General features: G+C 42.0%; 1 protein-coding gene across 1 annotated transcript in view; it reads right to left on the reverse strand.

Annotated features, from left to right (window-relative positions):
• The window catches only part of MYO9A (myosin IXA), a 191,584-nt gene extending 177,029 nt beyond the window's left edge, over positions 1 to 14,555 (reverse strand). Inside the window, exon 1 of the mRNA XM_026068429.1 lies at positions 14,426 to 14,555. The gene's annotated coding sequence lies outside the window, so the exon portion shown is untranslated. The remainder of the gene's footprint in view (positions 1 to 14,425) is intronic.
• Between the last annotated feature and the right edge of the window lie 711 nt (positions 14,556 to 15,266).

Raw genomic sequence — 15,266 nt, forward strand, 5'->3', positions numbered from 1 at the left:
AAAGTGGTGTAAATGGAGTCTTTCACCCACGGTCACTGCCTGTTCCTCTTTCTCAAGCTCCCAACTTGAGTCACTGGATCTTGATTTCTGGAAATACTGAAATTCTCTTGAAATGTGCGTGCTATGCTTTAGACACGAAAAACAGTAGCAGCGTTAAAGAATTAAAATAATCAGCTTTTGGGAGGGCACTCACTGAAGAAGCAGCACTTCCAAGCTAATCCTTTGTATCCCACTGCTTCATCTGTAAAATGACATCACAGTAAACGAGAATCAAAGAAATGCTGGATATTTAGAAAAAAAATGCATGATCATTAAAAATTTGAATTCTGACCTGGCCTGGGAGCTAAAGCAGTGGGAGGCACCATGCCCTCCAGCTGCTGTCTTGGCTTTTTGGCCAGAAGCCACCCCGCAACAGAAGCGGCAGAATGGGACGTGTGTCTGTGCCTCAGCTGTCCCAGGGCGCAGGCCAGCTTCTTAAACCACCGATGAAGGCCAACTTKTGCTAATACGCCAGCCCCAACTACGGCAGCTGAAGTGGAGGCATACATTGCATTTTTTTTGCCTTCACTATGGAGAAAATGCCGATAAAAGGACGGGCAGCTGGACAGCCACAGCTAAGCGTGCCCAAGCTCACCTGTTCAACCCCATGTTCCCCTATCTACACGCAAGAGTAACACAGTACTTTCGCAAAAGCACCTTTACCTTCCGTGTTTCCTAACATCTGAAAGTCAAGTTTGACAAGTCTGTTGTTAGCTATCTAATACAAAAGTTCAGGTTCTAAATATAAATGAGGCTACAATCGCAAATTAGAAAACGAGTCGCTGTGAGCCYTCTTCTTCAAGGCCAGATTAGGTCTGGTCTTCCGAACAGGAAAACCAAACGTGCCCTGGATTATAATCTGTCACGTGGGTGCAGTGGTATCAAGAGCCTTGGTATCCAAAAGAAGCGGAGCCAAGAACAACAAGAAACAAAATCGAAGCAAGCATGTCAGCGCTGAATCCTCTCTCAGGCTGGAAGGGTGCCACTCGGTCAACTCAAAAATTTGCTGTTCCAATACTCCATATGTGGCCAGTGACAACTGTAAACTGAGCAGCAAGGACTAACAAAAAGACAAGAACTAAGAAAATACTTCAGGTATTCCGAATGTTTGGAGAATTCAGGGGAAAGAATCATTCTTATATTTTAAAACAAAATTATGCATATACCTAACAGTTTAACTGTCAACTTAATAAGCAATGTTGAAGCAGCTTGAGATACAGTTCTTCAGACAACTTATATCTTTAGCTTTAAGGGACCGTTAGAAGTAGTCTCTGCTCTCCTTCTCAGAAATGGTGGTATTTCCAACGGCAGATAAAACCAATTAAATGCAGTGTAAAGTGCATTATAAATACCCTAGTTCTAAATGATTTTATATAGATATATACATATAAACTGTAAACTGAAGTCGTTTTGCTTCTCCTAGCAATTATTTAAGAAATCACTGACCAGAGGCATGAGAAACCTATTCTAAATACCATTATAAATTTATCATTTACAAAATTACATTTACAAAACTGTCAAGTGGTTAATGAAACAAATATTAAGCATTAAAAATAATATGCATTATTTTTACAAATACAAATAATGCATTAGTTCTCTCATATATTGCCATCATGAGGCATGACTCAAAATTAATCTTAACATAATCATTATTGTATTCTCTTTTTGCTCAATTTAATAACTGTTGCATTTCTATCATTTAAGAGATGCAAACATTTTAAAACATTAATGTACAAACTATGGAGCAACTGAGGTGGGCTGCACAGAATTACTTTTATTTCAGAGTCTAATTACAGAACAGCTATATTTTATTCTTACCGTGTATGATGTTGGATCTGCAGTATTTCCATTGCAAGTCACTATTAATTTACTACATGATGCATTCACACACAGAAACCTGCATCTGGGTCCAAAATAATTGACAGATTGATTGAAGTAAAGAAAAAATAAAAATAAAAACACACAGACAAAGCAGATCCTCTCCCATTAAACCGAGTGTAACTGTCTGGGATCAAAGCTCACAGTTCCACTCTGTGTGCAATAAAAATGAAGAAATTCACGTATCAAAAATTAAACTATGGATATAGCAAGACTACATTTTACATATGACTGATAGCAAAATTAGGATTTTAGGCATATTTATTAAATTGACTTACACAAGTCATCTGCACTTCATACACACTACTGTAAACATGTATTATTATTATCACTTAGTGTTTTGAACTCCAAAAAAAACCACTGGATATCAAAAATATTTAAGTTGGCACTGGACAGTCAGCTAGCAAAGAAATAATGCCCAAAGAATTGTTTTCACTCATTACAGAACTGTCAGAGTAACATTGTGCATGAAAACTAGTTTTTAGAAGCTACTCAGTTTCCAAGGCCAGAAAAGTTTATTTTCCATACATGCAGGTCACTAAGCAGCAGCTAAAACTTCTTGACTCAAGGCCATTATTTGCTGGAGCAATGCCTCATTTCCAGGACACTTCCAATCTTGATTAGTCAATAGTGTCTTAAAAAAATTAACCAGCTCCTCTCATTTGAGAAAATTCAACTTATTTCCATGGGGCAGACATGGTAACTGTGAATATGTGATGCTAGACAGAAGACGTACAACTCACCAATATTTACTGAACTGTTTTGGTAGAACATCTGAACCAACGACAATTAGAAGAGCTAATGTGGCAGAAGTTAAGTACAGACTTGCTCCTCATACATGCGCAGGGTGCTTTGCGGGCTTCAGAAAGGCATAAAGCAAGGACTGCTAATCTTTACCTTTGGGAAAACATCTGGACTATAAGGAAATATTCCACCCTCCCATCCTGACCTGACTTGCTGCTCCAAACTCACCTTCACCGTGATGACCGCGAAGCTACTCACAGCTCGGCGGGTTGCTTGTTGCTTGGCCATGGAAGCCCTGCACGGTACGCTCCTGGACTCCTTCCCCCAGCGCCAAAGCCCCCTTTGAATGCCTTCGTGCCGGCTCTCCACCCCACCGGCAGCCCCCTTCCCCACGCAGCTCCGCGGATGCCTCCCTAGCAGGGCACGCTACCTGCCCTTTATCGAGGTGCACAATGAAAGTTAGCTACCGAGATGAGAAAGTCAACCACACGCACGTTACCCAGCGCGGTCACGGCACGAGCTACTGCCGCAACTGACACGCGGTCAACAGTCGGATGCAGGAGAGCACCGAGGCACCACAACATCCACCACCACATGCACAAGTTAGGTGTCCAGCCCCAGGGCAAACCTGGAGCCCAGCACTGAAACAACCCTGCATCCTCCCAGCGTAGTGGAGCAAAGTCCAGGAAGACCAACGTGCCAAGTCGCAGCTCTCCTAGATTGCTCCACAGTAAATGCCGAGATTCAAACCATTTCCTGGATCTACTCAACAAAACAAAACAAACCTGAACAAACATCTCTCTAAACCTAACCAGAGAGGAAGAAGAGAAAACAGCGGAACTCAAGTCATCTCTTTTCGGGAACACTGTAATAGGCCCCTTGGTTTCATTAAAAAACAGCAAAGCCAGGTTGATGGCAGAGGTTATCTTAAGATTAAACAGAAAAGGTTAAGGCAGAAAAACAAAGCAAAGTAAATTATTCAAAATATTCACTGTTCCAAAAACAAATGAGGTAACCCACAAGACTGCCATTCCAGAAATGACAACAAAATAACCCGGGATTCAAAGCTTCTAAAACAGCAAAAATATCCTTCTCAAGAACATCCCTTCTCTAATAAAGTACATACTGGATAATGTGGAATATTACTACTGCTTGAACTACCTCACTTCACATGTATAAAACAACAACTCTCTCTTCCTTATTAAAGGATGACATTATGGAAGTATGAGCCACCCAAGAGAAGGAAATACATAACCTTTACTTGAGTTGCATATATGTGCATGTCTCCATGCTTTTCATATGTATCAGCTTCAAACGGGACATTTTAAGTTATTATGCAAATGGCCTTGCCACGAAGCAGACAGATTTTCCATATCATCAATTCAAAACTCAATTGCAACACATACACAGCAAAAAATAACAGCCCCTATACTGGCCACCATCAATGGTTGGCAGCAAGAACTGGCATGGTTGCCCGTTTTGGGTTATTGCCATCTAAATATTGCCCAAAGGGCCACAAAAGCCCAGTTTTGCTGTCATTCATTCTGAGTTTCCAACAAAGGTAGCTAGATACTGGCAAAGCACTCTATGAATTTACCCTCACATAAAGATATTGAAGCCAGTATCTTTGTCTGGACCAGGACAGGTTGGGGTGAACCCCAGTAGGTTTCTTCTTCTGTCTTCTTTCTTGGTACTGCAGCTACATTACCGCAGAGGGCCATGTGCCTTCTGAGGATGCAGAGAAGTAGGGAAAAAAGCCTTTACTTCACCCAAGCCGGAATATTCCAGCTCTATGTTCAGAAAGCTTCAGTGATATGGTTGAGCTAGCCTGCTGATGTAGCTTATTTCAGACAAAAATTGATAATAACATTTACGTTTCTGCAAAGACTGTGTCCCCTCTCAGTTCTAGACAGCTTATTAAACCTGTAGTCATTTTTCCACGATTAAAGATCAGATGACCACATAAAAGACTCCAGTACCAGAGCGTCCAGTTTTCGCATCCAACACAAAATATTTGCTAAGACACAAATATATTTTTACCAGATTAATTCCAGGCTTCTGCATTGTCATCCGACAAAACATTCCACCCGAATACAACGGCCAGAATATCTCATTTTCCAGCAAAGCTGCACCAGAGAACACAGAGTGCATAGCAAACACCACGTACCACAGCAGGTATTCCAGGACCGGCCGCAATGATTTCAACCTAGAAACGTGCTCAAGTACAGTAATCGAACGCCGTTGCCAGATTAGGCAGCGAGGCTGACGAGCCTTGCTTTTGAGTGCAATTTGCTCGCTTGTTGGATTTGTTCCTTACAGGTGTACAGTGCACAGTTTGGTCTCTGGAAACCTAACTGGAGCCCAATCTGGAATTCATAACTCGAAAGCATAGATCACTGTCAAATGCAGTACTAACGCAAGCACGGAAAAGAGCCAGCGAACAGGGAAACAACCGCATACCGCAGAGGAACTCCTTGACACAGCATACCACGGGGGCCTAAACACACGACTGGATCCAAAAAGCTGTTAAACAAATTCACGAGACCGCTCAGACTTACTAAATAATTTTCTGATTGCAATCTCCCGTTTGTTTAAGGAGTTCCTGAAATGCAGCTGGTTGCCAGCAGCTCAGCTGGCACCCCGGAGCAAGGTCATGCAACGCCAGCCCCGTTCCTCACACCGARCACCAGTCGTTATCAGCCACCGTCRGAGAGAGCTTAACCGGCTCGAGGGACCCGCTGTCTGATGAACCGCCTGCTTTTACGGGCTAAACTGAAGAGCTCACGGGGGAAGATGGTTTCCTAGGGGTGCTCATTGAAAAGGGGGGGGGGGGTCAGGGTTGGGAAGGGGGAACGTAGGGACGAGACTGTGCAACACTTCTGAAATGAAAACTTTGCTTCGCAAAGCTTTGCTTTCGAAAATAAGCTAAATGTCAAAGAATACCGTAAAAATAGCTCCTGCCACTGCCGATGACTTAGTTGGGAAAGGAAACCATAGCACAGGTGGAAAAAGACTGCTTCAATTTTTGTTTTGTTTTGTTTTAAATCCTAGAAGTTCGTTTTGCATCCTTTTCCTTTATCTGCATGTTCAGGGCTGCYGAGGAAGTAGGACATCTGTACTGTGAAAGCAGCAAGGATAGAGTCAGAAAATATTTGCTGTATAAACTGTAAATGGATATAACATCTTCCTATTACCTCATGAAGCATGTGCCTTAGCTATTTTTACTACTTTTTTTTTTCCCAGCCAAAAAAATTTACATATAAAACCTGGGGGGAAAAAAGCAGTGTTTACAATAAAAATCTTACTGAATCTGTTAAACAGCGTAAAGCGTTACAGCAGAGGTATATTGCCAGCTATTGCAGGGGTTCAAACTGAGGAGTGCCGGAAGCATCTCACCAGCCCCAAAATAGATACAGCAAAGTGATACCTTTTTCAGAGCTCATGAATTACACAGGCGTCAAGGACGAGGTGCTTCTATCCTATGGAGCTCAGGAGCTTCGGAGAACAAAGACCAAGGGAATAAAGATATCCCTCACCTTCTAACCCAGCCCTGCAGGCGCTGGGGTTCGGAGAAGTCTGCCTACTGCCACGCTGCAAAGCGCGCTGAAGGCTGCAACACGGCGCTCTAGCACTACTTGCTTTGTAGCAACTTAAACGTGAGAAGTATCACGCTTTGTCCACGACACACAAACTTGAATAGTTGAGCAAAAACCACATTTATATACTTTTCTAGCGGCAACGAGTCTTACAAAAATACATTGCACCTACATGCATTTCTACCATTGTCTTAGAAAATTTTAAAAGGTAAGAGCTTTAAAAAAAATTAATTTTTATATGCTATGGGCAAGAAATAACTTCTTATATTATAATTTCATCATAATATAAGATGATGTCTTTTGAAAGGATCTTGTTCAGTTCCAGAACACTATCATCTGTATCTCATGTCCCAGATCCTCAGTATATGGGTTTCCCTCTCGGGGAAGCTCAGCTTTACACACAAGGTGGGACAAACATACGTTTCTCAGCTGTGCTTGTACTGGACTCCACTAAGGCCTGTGTTGGTCCGCACCAAAACAAATAGCCAAAGCTCTTTGTAAATGACAATACCGGTGTCACAGTTCCTTTAAAAAAAAGGAAATATCGGCAATATACATAATTGGGTGTTACCACGTTGTTTCTAAATACCGGGTCAAGCCATCTCTTGATAATCTCAGGTCTTTTTCAAAAATGGTCTTAAGAGCCTTGATTTTATCTGGCAGAATTTAATACAGCATCGGCGCCAAGTCAAATTTAAGTGCACCAGTGCTCTAGATATATATAGATATCATAATTTCATTACAGTTGTTCTCTCTTACCTCATTTTACAGAGGATTATGGACTGCAACAGACAGTAAGAAAGGGATAATTTTAAAACCTTCTCCCAGAAAACTCTTCCTGGCAAACAATCATATTCAGATAAAATATCCCAATGTCACCAACTCGATTTTACTACATTTCACAGAAACCATTATCTAGCTGCTCCTGAAGACCCATCAACACATAAAAACCTTAGCTTTCTCCACTTCCTTCCACCAAAAAGATGCTTCTAACCTTCCTACTGATAGGATACATTGTGAAAATACATACTCCTCAAGATTTAAACAAGCAATAAAAACCAACTCTCACTAATCTTGAGCCAAAACCAATTTTTGAACATTTTTGATGAACCATGCCTTTTAACGAATCAGAGGTTAAACAGCTAGCTCTCCAGAAGACATTTCTGCGCCATTTGTCTTGCATTCTTTAAGCAACGCTACAATTCAACTTTTCTCAAGCATCTGAATAGGAATCGAGTTATTTTAGAAAGTCCGCGATCTTACAGGACCACGCTAATCTTCCCCGTCTCACCTGCTCAACTCGCATAGGCTTCAGCACGAACTAGAACTCCTTCCGCACCCGTCGCTGCAGCTGCTGGCATCTGCCCTGGGGACTCACAGCTACTGGTGACCTTCAAACCCCAGGAGCAATTCTGCTGCAACTCTTTACTTCTGAAATACAAACCAACAGGACTGCAACTCAGTCCATCCAGGTTCTTCTAAAACCCTTCGCATCTCACATGCATTCCCACAATCCTGCTTGACGACCGAAGGCAACTCTCAGTTAACTGGAAAGTGCACATGAGTTTTGCCTTCCTGTTCACCACTTCTGCTTGTTTCACCTTCCCGTTTTCAATCTGCAAATGAAATCACTTCCCCAAAAGAGCGTAAAGGTTTCTGTAATAAATGAAGTCAGTCTTTGCAGCAAAAAACCGCAGCTTTGTCAGAAAAATGCAGCTGCTCATTACTGTAGTTACAGCTCATATTAAGGAAGAGATGACGCCACGCATTATCCTAACGTGTCCCTCCCACCTCAGAGTCCAGTATCAAAAATAGCTTAATGTATCACTAGCCAGCCACTAAAGCGCAAGTTAAGAGCAAAAAAGTATATGAAAGCATTGATATTCCAAATACTATAGTACCAAGGACTTTTTCAGTCCTAAGCAGATGCATAAGTATTTTCTGAATCCAGAAAATTGTTCTCTGAAACCTTAAACAGTGAGAAGTAGCAATCCTCCAAGAGATTATACATAAAACAGGTAGTGCTGTGAGCAAAGGAATTGGTGAAAGATTTCCCTTTCCGTGCCTGGATTGTACAGTGTCCAATAACAGGAAAGTTCTGATAAAGCATTTTCTGGAGGCCGGGGTTTTCGCAACATCCCTCGTGGTGGATACTCCCCGGCGCTTACTGCGGAGCCAACGCGTTAGGCAATCTTCTCGCGTCGTAGGGCTCTTCTTTCCTTGCCTTCCAGGCTCCCCTGAAATGGGCTGTTTCTTAACGTTGCCAGGATCAATCAGGTTTAATTGAAGTTTCTAGAGGTTTAGCAATCAAAACTCACAAACACTTCTTGCTCCCTTGCTTCTTTTAGTACAGGAGAACAAATGTTAGTTCAACTTGCCTGGACTTTTTACTCATCCTTTTCGATATTAGTAGAGATTTGCTACAATCAGCCTCTGCCGAAGTCTTTCAAAGGGTCTTTAATGCTTCCTCTAACTACATGGCAGGCGTTACTGTTATTTAATCCTGTTCAAAAAAGAACATGATCATCCGCTTTACTAACCTTCAGATTAAAACAGTATCCTACCCTAGCCAATCTGTGGAAGAAGTAAAAGTTACCCTTCCCCTTCATTCCCCCAACCCCAAGAGCCCCATAAGTATTAACAAATGCCTGGAGAGACAAGGGGGCACAGTGGAGAGCTTCCTCAAAAGAAATATTGAATTTCTAAGCGGAAAAACAACAAAAATATTTACTAAGTCACAGATTATTTTCATCATCTACTGGTTCATCAAAAAGGTTACAAAAGTTATTTCTTAAAAAAATAAYATTCTCCTCAGCCAAGCAGAAGACACACTAAACAGAGGAACATCAGATGAAGCATAGCAAGACAGAGGCTAGTTCCAAGAAAGTCTTCCTCCCATTCCATATAACCAGTAAAACATGGAAATTTTAGCATTGCTATCTACTGTAGAAATTTGATGTGTAGAGCCAGATCATGCAGGTAGTTTCTACTCCTCTAAGCAGAGCACACAAACAAAATCCTGCAAGTTTAGTTTAGAGCCTCTCTTCAGAGTACAACTAGGCAAAAACCTGTAACGTTGATCCGAAACCCCCTTCTGCTGCCCGGTCCATATAAAGTGCCAGCTGTGCTATGCGGATAACGGGATAGGGCAAGCTGGTTACTGATGCATGGTTTGTGCCACCTTTAATCTACATGCTCCCTAGATAGTCTAGGGAGAAAAAAAGAATATAACTTAAAACATTCGAAAATGTACTGTCAAAGGAAAAGGAAAATTAAGACTGTATGGCCAAATCCGTCTAGCTACCTTAGAGGCAAGCAGGGTGCATCCTATTTTAAACAAGACTTCGAAAAAAAGAGCCTATGAAAAGACTAAGTCTTTTCTCTTCCAAAGGCCATATTTAGAAAAAATATTCTTTCCAAAAATTATGAGAATTTACAAGGAAGGACACAAACAGGATGTTACAGTTAAACTAACCACAAAACAATATATTCAATCTCAAAATGAAACTGTCAAGTAAGTGCCACAACACAAGAGTGCCTTGTAAACACAAGGAAGAATATTTTGACATATGAAGCTAAAATGCATTTTGACATACGAAACTAAAAACAAAAGCCTTCTTACAACCAGTATGTACTGAAAATCCCTTGAATTATAAGTGACAACTTTGCTCAAAATAGTTATTATCAGAGCAAAATAACTGCCAGGGAACAAGCAAATATCTGAAAACACAAGCTCTGCATTTCTTCAAAATCACTAGTATCTGAAGGAGAAGCAAAAAAGGTAAGGAGAGAGAACTCGGTATTTAACAGTGCGTATCACCGGCCTTTTGCAAAAATATCTGCGGTTCAATATTGGACTAATTAATATTCCAGAAGTGCAGGGACAGCTTGTCTGAAATATCGCTTGGTATTTGCCATCCGCCAGGTTACCAGGGTTACGTCTTTCAACAAGAACTTCTTTGGACTGCAAGGCTCTTTGTCCACTTCGTCCAAGCAGGGATAAACACTGTCCGATATAAGTTTTATTTATTCCGTGCATTTATTCCATGTAGATTCCATATGATATTGAACTCTGCAGCCAAAGGAGCAGGCAGACGGCTCTTACAAGGGGACACCAGCGTTATGATGGCTATTTTAATCCTTTGTGGCACACATGAAACAAAACGTGTTTCACGCTAAGGCCTAAGAAAAGAGTAATGCTGCCTCAGCACCATTGCCAACGTTTTTAGCAGAGAAGGCAAGAACTGGACGGACTACGAAAGTGGAGCTGTTTTGTGGAATTAGGGATCCTTCCAAGAAACACGGGGGTACTGGCGATGATAACGCTGAGGGGGTCTCCACCTCCACTGCTTCTCTGGTTACACACACACAGCACAAAAACACAGAAGGGCGTCAAGCTGCCTTTTGAAAAACAGAGCTGACAAATTAATGCATGAGAAAGAGGCATGACTCCAAGTACATATAAATCCTCATCAAAAGCCTTCCCGAGCGCACATCCAAGCGTCACCGAACAACCTTCATAGCAGCATCGGCTCTCTGAGACAACCGTCAGCAGATAGAAACACCTATCACCCCACCGGAGGCTCGACGCTCTCTTCTCATCCCCCCAAATCCCACGGCTTTCCAGATGCGGCAAACGGGAATCCCTAACAGACCGCTCTCGACCACGCGGTCTTTACAAACTGGGCCAGCTTCACGCCTGTATAAAGGGCTCGTGTAATTAGAGGTCTAATTAACTAGCTCATTACCCCCAGCAAGATGTAAAGTACCATTACTAAGACACGCTTTTTATTTGCTCAACTGAAACTGAAGCATCGGAATGTAACAGAAAATGCTACACTATTTTACAAAAGCAGCAGCAAAAGGAAAAACTGCCTGTGCACAGCGGTTTTTGCGTAGGGGAGGTGCTATGGACGGCCCGTAAGAGACCAGTGATAGCATCCAAAGGAAACATTTATAACCTTAAAGGACAAACACTTCGCCGAGCGAGGACCAGAGTTTTTAAGGAGTCTATGGGAACTATGCAGCAGTTTGGGAATGACAGAACAAAATTCAGCTTCTGCTGTTTTTTATAATGAAACGAGCAATAAACAGTCACGTACCTACAGGAGAGGCTGGGACACGGTCGCCTCCTCGGGGTTATTTAAAATGGGCGTTTTATTGATGGTCACACACCTTTAACTACTGGTATCTCAGCGAGGAAGATTAGGAAGAAAACAGCCCGATTTCCAGAGCTGTCAGGCAGATCGCCCGATAAGGCCACCCAGCACGCAGCAGCACCAGCAGCGTCCACGGGCAAGAAGTAAGCTGACACTGGGAGAGGAGACCCATGTTGACTTTGCGTTCTGCTCTGAAACTTGGCAATAGCAGAGCTTTGAGCAAAAACCAGAATCACACAGCGGCTCAGACCACAATTTCATTATTGTAACTGGATAACAGCGTGCACCTTACACGGCCAGGCTAGAGTTCAGCACAAGTTAGGGTAGCAAAGGAGCGTAACTGATGAATAAGATTCAAAAGTACATTTTAGGTTCTGGAAAACCACCAAACTAGACTAATAAGGCAAGAATAAAGCTGATCAAGGTAACAGCCAGAGCTTCACTATATTCTCTGACAAAAAAAAAAAGTCTACTCTGGGGGTTGGAGATCTGGTTTCTTTGGAGATCAAGCAACAAAAATAGAAACATTCACAAGATTGGCAGTGGAAGGATTTCTATGCTTCAGCAGGCACAAATTAAACCAAGTATTTTCAATTGAAACTAGCACAAAGTATTTTCTTTTACCCATCCACTCTGAGAGTCCTGAACTTGCATGTCATTCCTGTCTTCAGAAGGACTATTCTTCATCAAGAATGAGAGGGCACAAGGGGGGGGGGGACTCAAAGGGAGGAAACTTTCCACTTTTTTTCATTAGTAGGCATGATTTTTAATTAGAAGAGAGCAGGACTAGGACTCATACAAGAGCACAGGCCCTTCCACTCACCTCCACCCCTTCAAATAACCCAACAGATTCATCCTTGGCCAGAAACAAGAAATTCTAACCTGATCCGTCCCCAAAAAGGGAAGGTTAAAACCAACAGAAAACAAATGGACATATGGCACATGGACCACCACCAGTTTTGGCAGTCTGCACCATTAAAGGTCAAGCATCCTCAGACAGCTTAAGAAAGTAGATGAGAGAAATTGCAACAGAAGTATTACAATCGCAAAGATAATTCCACATCCTGAATAGAAATATCATGGGGAGAAAGAGAAACTACTTTAAGTGAGGTCTGCAAAACTGCTTTCTTAAACATCTCCTTGTGCTTTCACCACGCAAAAGCTCAGAGCTGCTTCAGTTATGGCATTTGCCCCAACTGCAGTCAGTGGATAATCACACTTATCCCAAAATTGTTAACTGCTCTGAGGGGTGCCAAATGCAACAATAAAAGAAAAATCCCTCTTCTACCTCGTATATTAATTGTCTTTGAAATTGCTATACAGCTAAAGTGTCCCCTAGGATATTTTGATTTCAAATGTTTCAAAGCAGATTCTTCTAATTATCCAATGACTAGTGACTTTAGTTGTTGCTAAAGGGTTATTCTCTGAGAAAGCCGGTCCAAATTTTGATATTGTAGGCAAGTACCTAATAAAAGCCTTACAGCCCATCTCCGCCGACACATTAGAAGACTGCTAGAAGCAAATAAACTTTTGTTGTACCTAGCAGCGGTCTCTTGCGTTTCTCTGGTTTTCACCTTACTRTGAGCTCCTTCAGTTCCTCCATTCCTCTCCCTCCGCCTGTGGGAGGCCCTTTCACCTTCTACTTTCTCCCATGGGTCAAGCTGTCCTTCACAATTTTTCTTTTCCCCATTCCAGGGGAAGCAGAGGCCCCTCTTTCCCACGAAACATGCAGCTCTCCCAGCCCACTCTCTGCATCGGTACAGAAAATGATCTTGGTGCAGAAGATGAAATACATCTCACAAAAGGCTGTGGCACACTTGGGTTTTAAATAGCTCCCTTGCTTTGTAAAGAACATTAGCAATAATAGTATCTTTGAGATACTTACTTTGCTAGTATAAAAAAAGAAAATCTGCATTTAAAAATTTTGCGATAAAGAACATAAACAAATTCTACATCTAAATCCTATAAACAAGTTCTTTGTACAAGTAGACCACAGTTTTCAAAACACTGCTCCAACACTTAATACGGTATCAGGTCTTGAACATCAGTGCAAAATGGTCAAGGCTCAYTCATTCATATTTCCTTAACCTGGTGTCCTGTAACAAACTAGCGCTAACACATAGCTGTGCTTGTATTTAAGACAGCCAGGCAAAACGAGACACTAACCTGCCATCTCTGTCCTTGAAAGGGGACAGAACACAATCAAGGTCAACCATACGTTATCTGAAGAAACTGAAAGGCAATGCTGATGATAGCAGAGTAGGGAACAAACTGGCTCAAATAACACAACTGGTTTCATTTCTACTCGTTATTTATAAAGATAGCTCAGAAGGAAACTACAGGCACTCCATAATATCCAGTTATCCGGATCTTAATGGTCATCACTTAAGCTACAAAGCATTTTCCCTGCTATGAGAACCTGCTTTATGAGAATGGACTATTGGGCATGAAACAGAAGCCACTTTCAGAACACAGGATCAGAAGTTTCTCTCCAGAGTCATCAGATTTCGATGCAAAAATGTCTTACAAGAGCCTACATAAAAGGCTATTTACTCTTCTCAACTAAGATATTCAAATTTGGATTCGTGTTCAGCAACATACAAATTTTCAGCTGAAGTATTTTCAGTCTTGTGCATGCATGTTTTATATCTTTTCTACATTCAAAGATTAATTTCAAAGTACTCATCCACCCAACCAAATCAACTAATTCAAAAGAATTGCTGTATCTTAAGCAGAAGTTGGGGGTGGGATCTGAGAATCTAAATAAACCATTTTAACCAAACGCTTTCAGATTACATACAAACAAATTATTTGGATGGCATAAATACAGCAGAACTCTGCATCGGAGAAAGAGGACAGGAAAATCCAATAAGAAGTAGTTAAAGAGACATGTAAACAAAATGAGTTCAATTTTCTTGCTAGCGGCAAAGCAAGTTCATTATGAAACGGGGCGGGGAGGGCTCGGGTGAGACAGACACAGCAATAAAAAAAAGCATCGGCAGATTTAACCTATTGGTTTTTTCAATTACTCGCACTCCATTTCACTGGCAGAATTAGAAGCATTAGGACAGCAGCGCTGGTCACAACAGGCAGCTRCCCGAGGCCACAGCGCCCAGCAAGGCATCCGCGCTGCCAGCGGGCTGCTCTGCGCGCTCCGGCAGCAATGGCATGGGCCCGGAGCAGATGCTCCCTCTCAGCTCTGATTGGAGACGCCAAGGGTCGGGGCTTGCTCCCAAGGGCAGCCGCCGGCACCGATACTCGCAGCGTCCGGTGGGAGAACGTGCAGGTGCGCTGCTCTTCCTGCAAATTTAGAAAATGTGCTCAGTGAGGAGATTATAAGGCACCGGGACTGAGTTCACACGGAGCTTTCCAGGTCACGTCTTCGTTCATCCCATCAAGAAAAAGCGACAGCAATATCCAGGTATAATGAGAGAGGCATCCATTTTCTATTACCATGAACATGTTGGCAAAAATAAAAATAAAAATAAAAAAGAATGAATATAAAGTCATCACTATCAACTTCCATAATTCTGAGAGAACTGAAACAGAGCTAGTTATTTCTTTACCATCACTGACACTTGCACACCGGCTCTACTTTTGGAAAAGGTACAAGATAAGATATGAAAAGTTCCTCCATCTCGTTCATAGCAATAGTGCCAGTTCATAAGCAATAAACAGGTTTTTCCTACCTCCCCATAAAATATGCCATCTCTGATATGCCATACCCACCTATAGCGTACGCACAGGAATTACAGCCCAAGATTCAGATCCGAAACCTGAGATTTCGCTGACTTTTCAGAAAAGCGATCCGCACTGTTCTTCCCGTTTCTGAAGGCCCCAGAGAGCACGG

This window comes from Apteryx rowi, unplaced genomic scaffold (assembly GCF_003343035.1).
Source record: "Apteryx rowi isolate R43461 unplaced genomic scaffold, aptRow1 scaffold_27, whole genome shotgun sequence".
In the NCBI taxonomy this organism is placed as follows: Eukaryota; Metazoa; Chordata; class Aves; order Apterygiformes; family Apterygidae; genus Apteryx; species Apteryx rowi.